The following is a 13,826-nucleotide window of genomic DNA, read 5'->3' on the forward strand; positions in this document are numbered from 1 at the left end:
ATTGATTGACAATATTTAACTGCCAGTAAACTTTCTATTAGACTGTTACATTAGAAGTACCTTTTTATGGACTATTATCAGAATAGAATTTCTTACTTTGGTTGACACTTTTTTGAGCACATTTCTGAAATTTTACTATGATGCAATAAACAGTGGCATCTTTCTAAGGTTTCTCAAGAAGAAATTTACAATGTCTCTGGTCTCTTAAACATTTGCTGGGTGTGCTAAACAGCCCATCTTCCTTCTCAGAGTCCCACGAAGTGAGTGAGGGAAGTCACTAGACTTCATGAATGCTCAGGAATCAGCCCAGCATTTTATAAACCACTTGCCTTATAGTGACTACCTACCAACTACATTGCCTGCTTTAAACACTTCTTTATCACCTTCATGTGTGGTTTCTATTGATATTGGTAGGATCTTTTCAAAAGGTTACATTGAATTGTACTGATACAATTTTCTTATGTTTGATTCTAGAGTCTGGCTTTTCATCTACATTCCCTCATTATTATACTGCTTCAGAAAGACTGTCCTATATTATGGTTGATGCACCATACTATAATTCATTGTTTTTAATACCTTGAGGGCAGGGGTTCTCTCTCAATTATGTATAACTACAGTTCCTTATGCATATTTAAAATAGTAGCTACCATACCTTGAGAGCTTATTTTCATTTATTTATTTGCTATATATTTATAGAACACTTGCTGTGGGTCAGATATAATAATAGGCACTTGAAAAAATGATGAGCAAGATAGACAAGGTTCTATCCATGACAGAGCTTATGATTTACAATTAGCCTACTTTGTGGTGGGCAGTGTGACAGGCACATTGCTTCTCTTATCTATAATTTTTTATGCAACTGTTCTGGGAGGTGGGTATTACTCCAATTAATTAGTGAGGAATTTGAAACTCAGGGAGGTTGACCAACTCAGCCATGTTGATAATAAGTGGAGGATCTGAGATTCAAACCCAAGTCAGTTGGGTTCTGTATTAGTTTTCTATGTTGTGTAACCAATTACTATAAATTTAGTGGTTTAGAACAATATTCATTTATTATATCACAGTGTTTGTTGGTCAAGAGTCCTTGCATAGCTGGGTCCTCTACAAGGTTGCTATCAAGGTGTCATCCAGGACTGGTTTCTCATCTGGGGGCTCCACTATGGAAGAATCCACTTTTAAGCTCATGTGTTTGGTGGCAGAATTCATTTCCTTGAGGTTGTAGTGCTCATGGCAGCTTGCTTTTTCATAGCCAACAAAGGAGAGAGAGACTCTAACGTGAGTCAGCTAGAAAGATAAATCCGTGGATAACATAGCATCATCAGTAGAATGACATCCCATTACCTTTGCCACATTTTATTGATTGGAAGTAAGCTACAGGTCATTTCCATGCTCCAGGGAGGGGATTATACAAGGGAATGAACACCAGGTGGTGAGTATTATGGAAGGGGGCACATAAGAGTGTGTCTACCACAGGTTTCATAGTCTGTGGTCTTTTCATTATACTATGCTGCCTCTACTAAGAGCTTAGTATAAATGAATTGATTTTTTTGAAGTATTTTGAAAAATTATGTAAAGCAATATAATACCACTGGAAAAGTTGGGTGGGGGAGTCCCCATAATCTTACGATCTCACCACAGCTCAATTAGTTTCCTAAGCAAGGTGCTAAGCACTCACTCCTACTATCTCTGAGCAATTGTAATAATTGTGTTTCAATTCCTGTTCAGTCTTTTAAAAACAGTTATTTTCACAGTTGGAATCATAGCAAATTTGTGATTCTCTAAACTTATTTTACACTCTTTTTATCATAAATATTTTTCCTTGTTGATAGATAATTGTACAGTGCTCATAGTAATCTTTTGAATGACCACACCACTGTTTACATGACCAAGTCCAAATGGTGATATGCAGGCAACTTTCAATCCTCCACCACTAAAAAACAAAACAAAACAAAACAAATCAACAACAACCCACCAAAACATTGCATAACTTCTTCAGACACATACTTTTCACCTACCCTCTTTTGCATTATTTACTTAAACTAGGAATCCAGAAGTAAAATTACTTGATATTTTTTACATGAATGTTTCCATGGCTCTTCATGCACACTCTCAAAATGCTTATGATTTTATTTGACTTTGACTGTATTAACAGCTTTCAAAATTGCCGAGGAATATGGTAATGCTAATTGGAACTGTATCATAATGGATATAAAGACAGTATCATACCTGCTTTTAACCGTGGGGTTTTGGTAGTACAACGTGGGGGAAATTATCTTCTCTTTCTGGCCATGGACCAGATCTCAGGGTGTTGTTCTATCCTGGAGTTCAAGTGAGGACAAGGATCCCCTCAGGACTTATCCTTAGTACCAAATGATGTCACTTCATTTATATGGATATTTTTCTTGGTCATAGTGTAGGATAGTGCCTTCCCTATGATGAGGCAGAAGCTATTAACATGGAGCATTTGGGAATTCTATATTTCCTTCTGTACAGGCACAGATTGGATCCATTATTTATTCAGATGCAATACTCTGTTGTTGAATGTATCCACTTTAACAGCACATTTCACCGTAGCCTTTCCTGCAGTAGAAAAAGAAATAAGAAAAAGGCAGTGCTAATGTAATACGCGGCAGACTGGCTCATATTTGTCACCTAGTTAACGCTAATAAGAACAGATGATTATTTGTCTTGTGATTCAAGAACTGGTATTTTGGAGTTGGTGGTTACAGCCTTTTTTTTTTTTTTTTAATAAAAGAAGTATCTGCAGTGAGCTGAAGAATTTAGCTACCATATTTGGTTCTTGTATGCCTGCCCTGTGACCTTACATCAGCCTGTTGGAGGATTTGTGTGTTTTTGCTTATCCTTACATGGGAAGGCAGCCTGGAAAATCTTTCTGACCGGAATTAGAAACCCTGCAGCGTTTGCAGGAAGTGTGGCTTTAGGAGGAAGCTGTGGTTTCTGTAATTGTTTCCTTACTGCCAGAATTTGTTTTGTAGGGAGGTAGTAAGATGGAGAACATCTTTGCTGACTATAAAATCACCAGCATTTATACCTCTTCATTTTATACTTTTCATATACCACTCAAATCCCCTTCCTTGTATATTATGACAGGGTTCTCCTGAAGAGGATTGAAATCTGTGTAGAAACTTATTGTACTGAGTTGATAACAATACTGATTAGTGTAGGGAGGTGGAGGCTAGAATGAACTGGTTTGTTTAATTTTAAATTCTCCATGCAACATTAGGCTGAATTTTTTGGAACACAAGATACATATATGTTAGACTAGCATTTGTTACACATGTTTAATTTAGATATTTTATTATAAAAGTTAATGTGATTTATTTCAAGGACAACTTTTGTTTTAAGGATAATACCAAAGCTGCCAGAAAAGCCTCAAGTACCTATTACCCCAATTCCCCCTTAGCACTCATTTCCTGTAGCCACCTATGGTCACAAGTCACTGACACTTCTGTGGAAGCATTTTAGAATGTTCTTACCTTCACATTTTATTTGTCCAAATAGATGACAATTTTAAATAGAGATGCAACTTTGTTTTCAGTAAAGGGAATATAATTCTTATGATTTATAAGAATCTTAAGAATCTTCTTCACTGTAACATTTTCTTACCAAGTCTTTAAGTTCCAGGAGGCTTTTATTGCTTATTGGCATGTTTCTTTGTTTCATTAACACAGAACCTCAGAATGGGAAAAGATGGAAGGGGTCATCTAGGAAAATCTACCGTGTATATGAAACCTTTATAATAATCAACAGGTTTTCTTGCTCTTACTTTAAGCCAAACTTTAGAATTAAGAATGATACAGAAGAGTTACGAGCCGTATTTACACTCAAGGAGCCATCATTAAATTGAAAGACAGTCTAATTAGCATGAGATAACAAACATGGTAGTGCATTATTTTGTTAGTCATTATGCTTAGTATTTAAGTGTTGCTTTTTACTTTGACATATCTTGGGCAAATGTGTGCTTTGGAGAAAGTTCCTAATCCGCTTAAGTATTAGTTTCTTTATCTGTGGATTTGGAATGAAAATAATAACACCTGCCTCATAAGATTATTGTGAGAATTAAATAAGGTGAGCATGTAAAAAGCTTAGTATGGTGCTGGGCCCATCGGAAGCACTTAATAAATAATAATTATTATGTTATACTTTAGAGTAGGGTTACATTTGGTGCAATGCAGATAGGGATCTGGTACATATAAAATTCTGCACCCCATTGTTATCACACAGGCTAAAATGGGTTCTGTATCTCTTTGTTTCCTCTTATTAGCCCAGTCCTAATCCATCTACTTACCTGCAGCAGAAAGGGACCAGACTTTTATTAATAACTGGCAAGATTTATTTTGTTGCTTAAATTATTTGCCAGTATTATGAAATTTATATTCTTATAATTTATAAATTCCTTGAGACCGTAAATAATAACTCTTTTATTTTTATACTTATATCGGTGTAAGAACTGTGGCCTTGAGGCCCGGTATGTACTTAGCAACTGCATTCTTCATTGAATGGTAACCCTTAGCATTACCTAAGCAGGGTTCCAACACTAAGTTTTTCGAGCAGCAGAGAATCTTAGAGTGGTGTATCGATAAGTATTATCGATTGCTGTGCACAGACTTAATTTCAAGGCCCGATACGCAAGACACACCACCACAAGCCGGGATGAAGGGGTTAAAGAGTTTAATTACAAAGTGAAAGTAAGTAAGACAAGACAGAGATTAGGGGAATATATCATCATACCACTAACAAGCAAGGAGGCAATTCATCATACCACCAGGGACCAGTCAATTATTGTCGTAGAAACAGCAACGGCCTTTCATCAGCGTGGGTGAAATCCCAGTCAAGTAAAGTCATCAGCACGGGCAGGATATCTTGCAGCAGCCAAGGCGGCTGGGGAACAACTGCTGTGCCTGCCTCGGCTTTCTGGGGTTTTGAGGACTTCACTAACAACAGCGGCAAGGAGCCAATAAGCATACGTGTCAACAACACAAGGAACTGGTCTCAGATCTGGCTAGGAGCCGGGGCCAGTCCTTGGTACGAGATTAGATGTATCGGAGCTCGGCCCACCTGCGCCAAGGTGAAGGCCAGGCTCCACATCCTGTAAATATTTTCTTGGTCCTTGGGAGGGTAGCCAATCCTTCCAAGGCCAAGCACGTACCCCAGCCACTGTGAGAGTTTACATCCCCAAATGTTCCCATGCAGACCTTCATATATTCTATTCCTTACAAGTGGGAATTTGGTATTCTAATCACTTTTTTTAATAATGATGTGGAGATTGATTAAATTGTATACATACTCATTTGAATGATAATGGAAGCAAAAGCATAGTCTGGTGAATAGAATTTAGAATTGAATTACATGGTAAGGACACATTAAATTGGTATTACTCTTCATAAGAGGTTGTCGACCTTATATAAAAAATTTCTTAAGAAAAATCCATACAAAATATCATGAAGCTAGACAAGGAAATAGAACAAACTTAAGCTTTGGAGTTAGGGACATCTAGGTTTGAATGCCAGCCCCACCACCCATTAGCTTTGTGGCTTTGTATAAATTTACTTAACCTCTTTGAGCCTCAATATTTATTTATTTATTTATTTATTTATTTATTTATAATTAAAGTTTTTTGGGGCGACCTCAGTATTCTAGTACGTAAAATGGTAGTAATAATATCCACCTTATGGGGCTATTATGAATATTAAATGAAATAACATATGTAAAATACCTACATTAGCTGTTGTCACTTAATTGGCATTTTATAAATGGTAGTTATAATTGGTATGAATAATACGAAGACAATATCTGTCTCCCAGTCTTGTCTGAACACATCTACACTTTGAAATTCCTGTGAATTTGGGGATAATTACTGAGTACCTTCTGATACCCCAAAGTGTCTCTCCAAGCAGAATGAACCCATAGCTTCTGTGAGCCCAGAAGCTCTAACATTTGTGCAACTTTTGAGCTTCAGTCCTTCTATGCTTTGCATAGAGCAGCTGCTGTGTCCCTACCATGGAATGTGCTAGCAGTGAGGTGCTCTGTTGGGCTCTGGAGATTTCCGAGGGCTCTATCTTCTAATCATCTTTGTTCTAGAATTTCCAAATGGTATTTTAGAGAATAAGGACTTATGTTTGCTAGTTGGGGATGGACGAGAGTCTGTTGCAAACAGTAATCCTCAACAATGTCTCCCTGTATTCAAACCTTAGGTAAATGAAATGTATATAGGCCTACTGAAAATGCCGCAGTCATCAGTACTTTAAGGGTGGCATAACTATCTGATATTGAAAAAGGTGTTTAAAACATAATTAAAAAACACTAATGGAGTTTTCTCCAATCCATTTTGGAGAACTCATCAATCTAATTTGATGCACGGATGTTTAATCCAGGGAATTTCTTTTGAAGACATATTTCTGGGTAACAGTTAATTTATGAGAAATTCAGCCCAGTCACCCGCAAAGAATGATGCATGTTACTTTTGAATAACCACTCTGTCACTTAGGTACTCTGGTCCCACTCCCCAAACAAGAACGCAGGACATGGTGAGGCCAAAAAGGAACACCAATGGAGCCATGGATAGGGGAGTTCATACCACTATATTCTCGCTGGCGGCTGGGTTGGAGATACAGGAAGCAGGAGCCACATGATCCGCAATCCTCAGTCCGCTTCTCTGCCAACCAACCCCCTAGCGTAGCCATGGCAGTTTTATTAGTGGCTAATGGCTAATCGGTAACAGCTGATGGCCACCCAGACACAGTGGGGGGCCATCTGATTACAGCTGGTGGCCATCTGATAATCGAGCCAGCACCTTTTTGTGTGAGGCCAAGAGCCTGGAAACTGCTCTCTGGGACTCTGTCCCCACATAGGGTATTGGTGAATGTTTTTTTCTTGTGTCTCCACAGGCCGCCCTCGAAAATATAGTGGTATGAACCCCCTATCCATGGCTCTGTTGCTGTTACTTTTTGGCCTCACCGTATCCAATGTTCACCTGCCAGGAATTGAGCTCCTGTGTTGCACCTGGCATTGTAGAAGGGATCTTGAAACCAAAAAATGACTTTAGTGGAAAAACGTGAAATTCAACTAGTCTGGAGTTTAATTAATAGTTCTGTACTAATGTTTGTTTCTTAGCTGTGACAAATGTACCACTGTGAGGTAAGATGTTAACAACAGGGGAAACAGAGACACAGCCATCTGGGAACCCTTCTTCATTATAGCTGCAAATTTTCAGTAAATGTAAAATTATTCCAAAACTGAAGTTTATTAAAATAAAAATAAAAACCTAAAAGTAAAATATTTTGATGGTCCCGAATTTAAAACAATATTGTGAGATCAATCAGTTTTGACTATCTACTTTGTGTCCAGCCTGAAGGTGAGCACTATGTGAGGAGACACAAGCAAAAGGCATAGCTCCTACTTTCAGGTGCCTTATCAACTAACTAATGAAGAGATGATACTTTGACAAGTGAAGAGATTAGCAAACGTTGGTATTACATGTATTTGATTAAGCTCTATACTGGGTGATACAGACTATAGAAAATCAGAGTGAGAGGGCTGCAGTGGCCACCAAGGACTTTCACAGAGGGGAGTGAACCTGGATGAGTGGTTAGAATTGCATCAGTGGAGTTAGGGAAGAATTGCAATTGAAGGGAACAGAGAAAAAGCCCTGTGGATTTTGGGCAGAACAAGCTCAAGGTGAAGTAAAGGCAGCCTGATCTGATCGAGGACTAGGAGGGGGAAGCGAATGCATATAGAGATGTCCTCCTTATGCAGATTTTTTTAACAAATATTTACTTATTTTTTCTTTTTAATGGAAATCACCTGAACACTAATTTTATTTAGCACATTCTTGATTTTTCTTGCCCATCTAGTGTTATTATAATAAATATTAACTTATATCTTAAAACAAACAATGATATTGTGGGCTATTGAATATTGAAGACATGTTTGTCCATTAAATAATCCTGGGTGTGTAGGATTTTTTTTTCTTGTATTTCTTTTTTTATTAGTTTCAGGCATGCAGAACAACATAGTGATCAGACATTTATATAATTCACAACGTGGTAAGTCTACTGTGGACAAGTCTACTACTCACCCGACACTGTACAGTTATTAGAACATTATTGCCTCTATTGCTCTTGCTGCACTACACATCCCTGTGACTATTTTTCAATTATAGTTGACATTAAATATTATTTTATATTAGTTTCAGGTGTACAGCATAGTGGTTAGACACTTCTATAACTGACGAAGAGATACACCTAATAAGTGCAGTACCCATCTGACATTATACATAAGTTTTACAATACTATTGACTATATTCACTATGGCTCTACTGTAACTAGCAATTTGTACTTCTTAATCCTTTCACCTTACTCACCAGCCTTCCAAATCCCCTCGCACCTAGTAACAATAAGTTTGTTCTCTGTATCTATGAGTCTGTTTCAGTTTTGTTTGTTCTTTTGTTCTTTAGATTTCATATATAAGTGAGAACATGTGGTATTTGTCTTTCTCACTATGACTTATTTCACTAACCGTAATACCCTCTAGGTCCATCCATGGTGTTGTATGTGGCAATATTTCATTCTTTTTATGGCCAAGTAATATTCCATTGTACATATGTACCACATCTTCTTTATCCGGTTATCTATTGATGGGCATTTTGGTTGTTTCCATGCCTTGGCTATTGTAAATAGCACTGCAGTAAACATGGGGGTGCATATATCTTTTTGAAATAATGTTTTGGATTTCTTTGGACAAATACTCAGGAGTGAAATTGGTGGGTCATAGGGTAGCTCTATTTTTAATTTTTTGAGGCACCTCCATACTGTTTTCCACAGTAAATGCACAAATTGGCAATCCCACCAACAGTGCATGAGGATTCCTTTTCCTCCATATCCTCACCAACACTTGTTTCTTGATTTATTGATGATGGCCAGTCTGACAGGTGTGAAGTGATATGTCACTGGGTTTTTTTATTTTCATTTCTCTGATAATTAGTGACCTTGAGCATTTTTTCATGAGTCTCTTGGCTATCTCCATGTCTTCTTTTGAGAAATGTCTGTTCAGGTCCTCTGCCCATTTTTTTTTTTTTTACTGGATTGTTTTTGTTTTTTTTTGGTGTTGAGTTGTATGAGTGTTTTTTATAAATTTTGGATATTGACCCCTTATCAGATGTGTCATTGGTGCATGTCTTCTCCCATTCAGTAGGATATCTTTTTGCTTTGTTGATGATTTCGTGTACTGTGTAAAAAAATTTTTAGTTTGATTTAGTCCCATTTCTTTATTTTTTCTTTAGTTTTCTTTGCCCATGGAAAAATATCAATAAAAATATTACTAAGGGTAATGTCTGAGAGTTTATTGCCTATATTATCTACTAGGAGTTTTATGGTTTTGGGTCTTACATTTCACTCTTTAAACTATTTTTAGTTTATGCTTGTATATGGAGTAAGAAGATGGTCCAGTTTCATTTTTTCCATGTATCTGTCCAGTTTTCCCAGCACCAATTATTAAATAGACTGTCTTTACCCCAATTTATATTCTTGCTTCCTTTGTCATAGATTAAGTTAGCCGTACAGGCATGGATTTATTTCTGGGCTCTCTATTCTATGCCATTGTTCTACATGTCTGTTTTTATGCCAATACCATACTGTTTTTATTATTGTTTCTCTGTAGTACAAGCTGAAGTAAGGGAGTGTGATACCTCCAGCATTGTTCAGTTTTCTTAGGATTGCTTCAGCTGTTTGATTACTATAGCCTTGTAGAAGTGTTTGGTATCAGGTAGAGTGATGCCTCCAGCTTTGTTCTTCTTTCTCAAGATTGCCATGGCTATTCAGTGTCTTTTACAGTTCCATATAAATTTTAGGATTATTTGTTCTAGTTGGTTCTGTGAAAAAAATGCCATTGATATTTTGATAGGGATTGCATTAAATCTGTAGATTGCTTTGAGTAGCATGGGCATTTTAACGATATTAGTTCATCATATCCATAAACAGGGAATATATTTCCATTTGTTTGTATCTTTTTTAAATTTCTCTCTTCAATGCCTTGTAATTTTCTGAGTACAGATCTTTTACTTCCTTGTCTAAATTTATTTCTGGATATTTTAGTTTTTTCATGCAATTGTAAATGGGATTTTTTTTCTTAATTTCTCTTTCTGATACTTCATTAGTGGTGTATAAAGTGCTATCAGTTTCTGAATATTAATTCTGTATCCTGCTACTTTACTAAATTCATACGTCACTTCTAATAGTTTTTTGGTGGACTCTTTAGGGGTCTCTATGTACAGTATCATGTCATCTGCAAATGACAGTTTTACTTCTTCATTTCCCATTTGGATGCCTTTTATTTCTTTTTATTTCCTGATTGCTGTGGCTAGAACTATTTTATTTCAGTATGTTGAATAAAAGTGGTGAAAGTAGACATCTTTGTCTTGTTTCTGGGAATGTTTTTAGCTTATCCCCATTGAGTATGATGTTAGCTGTAATTTGTCATACATGGCCTGTATTATGTTGAGATAGGTTCCCTCTACTTCCACTTTGCTGAGAGTTTTTATATAAATGGATTCTGGATTTTGTCACACATTTTTCTGCATCTATTGGTATGACCATATGATTTTTATTTTTCATTTTGTTTTTGTGTTATATCACATTAATTGATTTGGGGATATTGAATCAACCTTGCATACCAGAAATGAATCCCATTTGATCATGGTATATGATCTTTTTTAATATATTGCTGAATTTGGTTTGCTAATATTTTGTTCAGGATTTTTGCATCTATGTTCATTAGGGATATTGTCCTATAATTTTTTTCTTATGTCTTTGTTTGGTCTTGGAATCAGGCTAATGGTGGCCTCATAGTATGAGCTTGGGAACCTGCACTCCTCTTGAAATTTTTTTGGAACAATTTGAAAAGAATAGGTATTAATTTCTTTTTTAATTTTCTTAAAATTCACCTGTGTGAGTTCTCCTTTCATCTTTATATTTGATCCCATTTACCCTCATCTACACTTGAAACCTATGTAACTTTACTAACCATTGTCACCCCAATAAACTTTTATAAAAACAAAAATTCACCTGTGAAGCCATCTATCTCGTACAGGACTATTTTTTGTTGGGAGCTTGTTGATTACTGACTCTATTTCATTAGTAATAATAGGTCAGTTCAGATTTACTGTTTCTTTTTTATTCACCCTTGGAAGATTGTATGCTTTTAGGAATTTTTCCTTTTCTTCCAGGTTGTTTAATTTGTTGCTGTATAGTTGCTCGTAGTATTTCCTTAATATTTTTTTTTTGGTATTTTTGTAGTGTCTGTTGTCACTTTTCCTCTTTCATTTCTGATTTTATTTATTTGGGTCCTCCCTTTCTCTTGATGTCTCTGGTTAATGGTTTATCAATTTTGTTTATCTTTGCAAATAACTGGCTGTTGGTTTCATTGACCTTTTGCATTGTTTTTTTTTTGGTTTTTTTTCAACCTCTATTTTGTTTATTTCTACTCTGAACTTTACTATTCCTTTTATTCTTCTTACTTTGGGCTTTGTTTGCTGTTCTTTTTCCAGTTCCTTTAGGTGTAAATTAGATTGTTAATTTGAGTGTTTTTTTTCTTTAGGTAGGCCTGCATTACTATGAATTTCCCTCTTTGGACTCCTTTTACTGTATCTTGTAGATTATGGATGATGTTTTCATTTTCCTTTGTCTCGAGGTATATTTTGATCTCTTTCGTGATCTTATCATTAAGCAATTCATTGTTTAGTAACATGTCATTGAGCCTCCATGTGTTTGTATGTTTTTCAGTTTATATATATATGTATATATACATATGCATATACATATACATATACATATATATATATATATATATATATATATATATATATATATATATTAAAGTTTATTTGGGTGACAATTTTTAGTAAAATTACATAGATTTCAGGTGTGCAATTATGTGTTACATCATCTATAAATCCCATTGTGTGTTCACCACCCAGAGTCAGTTCCCCTTCCATCACCATATATTTGATCCCCTTTACTCTCATCTACCACCCCCCTCCCCCTTACCCTCTGGTAACCACTAAACTATTGTCTGTGTCTATGAGTTTTTGTTTCTCATTTGTTTGTCTTGTTCTTTTGTTGTTTTTAGTTTATATGCCACATATCAGTGAAATCATATAATTCTCTGCTTTTTCTGTCTGACTTATTTTGCTTAGCATTATATTCTCAGGATCCATCCATGTTGTCACAAATGGTCATATTTCATTACCGCCAAATAATATTCCATTGTGCATATATACCACAACTTCTTTATCCATTCATCTATCGAAGGCCATTTTGGTTGTTTCCATGTCTTCACCACTGTAAATAAAGCTGCAATGAACATCGGAGCACAGGTGTCTTTATGGATAAATGTTTTCAGATGTTTTGGATAGATACCTAGGAGTGGGATTGCTGGCTCATACGGTAATTCTATTTGTAACTTTTTGAGGAACCGCCATACTGCATTCCATATCGGATGCACCAGTCTGCATTCCCACCAACAGTGTATGAAGGTTCCTTTATCTCCACAGCATCTCCAACACTTGTTACTATTTGTCTTGTTGACTATAGCCATTCTAACTGGGGTGAGGTGATATCTCATTGTGGTTTTTAATTGCATTTCTGTGATGATTAGTGATGTTGAGCATTTTTTCATATGTCTATTTGTCATTTGTATGTCCTCTTTGGAGAAATGTCTCTTCAGGTCCTCTGCCCATTTTTCAATTGGGTTGTTTGTTTTTTTGTTGTTGAGTTTCATGAGTTCCTTGTATATTTTGGATATTAGCCCCTTATCGGAGGGACTGTTTGCAAAAATCTTCTCCCATTCACTTGGTTGCCTCTTTCTTTTGTCGATGGTTTCTTTTGCTGTGCAGAAGCTTTTAAGTTTGATATAGTCCCATTCATTTATTTTAACTTTTGCTTCCCAGTCGTTGGAGTCAAATTTGTAAAATGTTCTTTGAACCCGAAGGTCCAAAGTTTAGTACCTATGTTTCCTTCTATGCAGTTTATTTTTTCAGGTCTTATGCTTAAGTTTTTGATCTGTTTTTAAATAATTTTGGTACATGGTGACAGATAGCAGTCCAGTTTCATTCTTTTGCATGTGGCTTTCCAATTCTGCCAGCATCATTTCTTGAAGAGGCTGTCTTTTCTCCATTGTATGTTTTTTTGCTTCTTTGTCAAAAATTATCTGTCCATATTTATGGGGGTTTATTTTTGGGCTGTGAATCTATTCCATTGCTCTAAGTATCTGTTTTTCTTCCAATACCATGCTGTTTTGATTATTGTTGTCCTGTAGTACAAGCTAAACTCAGGGAGTGTGATACCTCCAGCATTGTTGTTTTTTCTTAAGATTGATTTGGCTACTCGGGGTCTTTTATGGTACCAAACAAATCTGGTGATTTTTTGTTCTATTTCTTTAAAAAATGCCATTGGGATTTTGATGGGGATGGCATTAAATCTGTATATAACTTTGGGTAATATGGCTATTTTAACTATGTTGATTCTTCCAATCCATGAGCACAGAATGTTTTTCCATTTCTTTCTGTCTTCTTCAATTTCTTTTAAAAATGTCTTGTAGTTTTCATCATATAGGTGTTTCACTTCCTTGGTTAAGTTTATTCCCAGGTATTTTATTCTTTTTGCTGCAATTTAAAAAGGAAATGCTTTTTTTTATTTCTTTTTCTGATATTTCATTGTTAGTATATAGGAATGCAATGGACTTTCGTACATTGATTTTGTAGCTGGCAACTTTACTGTATTCGTTGATTGTTTCTAATAGCTTTTTGGTGG

The 13,826-nt window shown here is 35.9% G+C and overlaps 1 protein-coding gene and 1 long non-coding RNA gene across 3 annotated transcripts in view; one reads left to right on the forward strand and one right to left on the reverse strand.

The window, feature by feature from the left end:
• The window catches only part of SH3BGRL (SH3 domain binding glutamate rich protein like), a 136,670-nt gene that overhangs the window by 78,161 nt on the left and 44,683 nt on the right, over nucleotides 1-13,826 (forward strand). The window lies entirely within an intron of this gene.
• LOC141569632 (uncharacterized) lies at nucleotides 817-5,185 on the reverse strand. The gene is made up of 3 exons (XR_012493343.2): nucleotides 4,753-5,185; nucleotides 2,227-2,580; nucleotides 817-1,930 (listed from the first exon to the last, which is right to left on the reverse strand). It is a non-coding gene; the product is annotated as an uncharacterized LOC141569632 (long non-coding RNA).

This window comes from Rhinolophus sinicus, chromosome 18 (assembly GCF_057876585.1).
Source record: "Rhinolophus sinicus isolate RSI-liver-muscle chromosome 18, RSI-T2T, whole genome shotgun sequence".
NCBI lineage: Eukaryota > Metazoa > Chordata > Mammalia > Chiroptera > Rhinolophidae > Rhinolophus > Rhinolophus sinicus.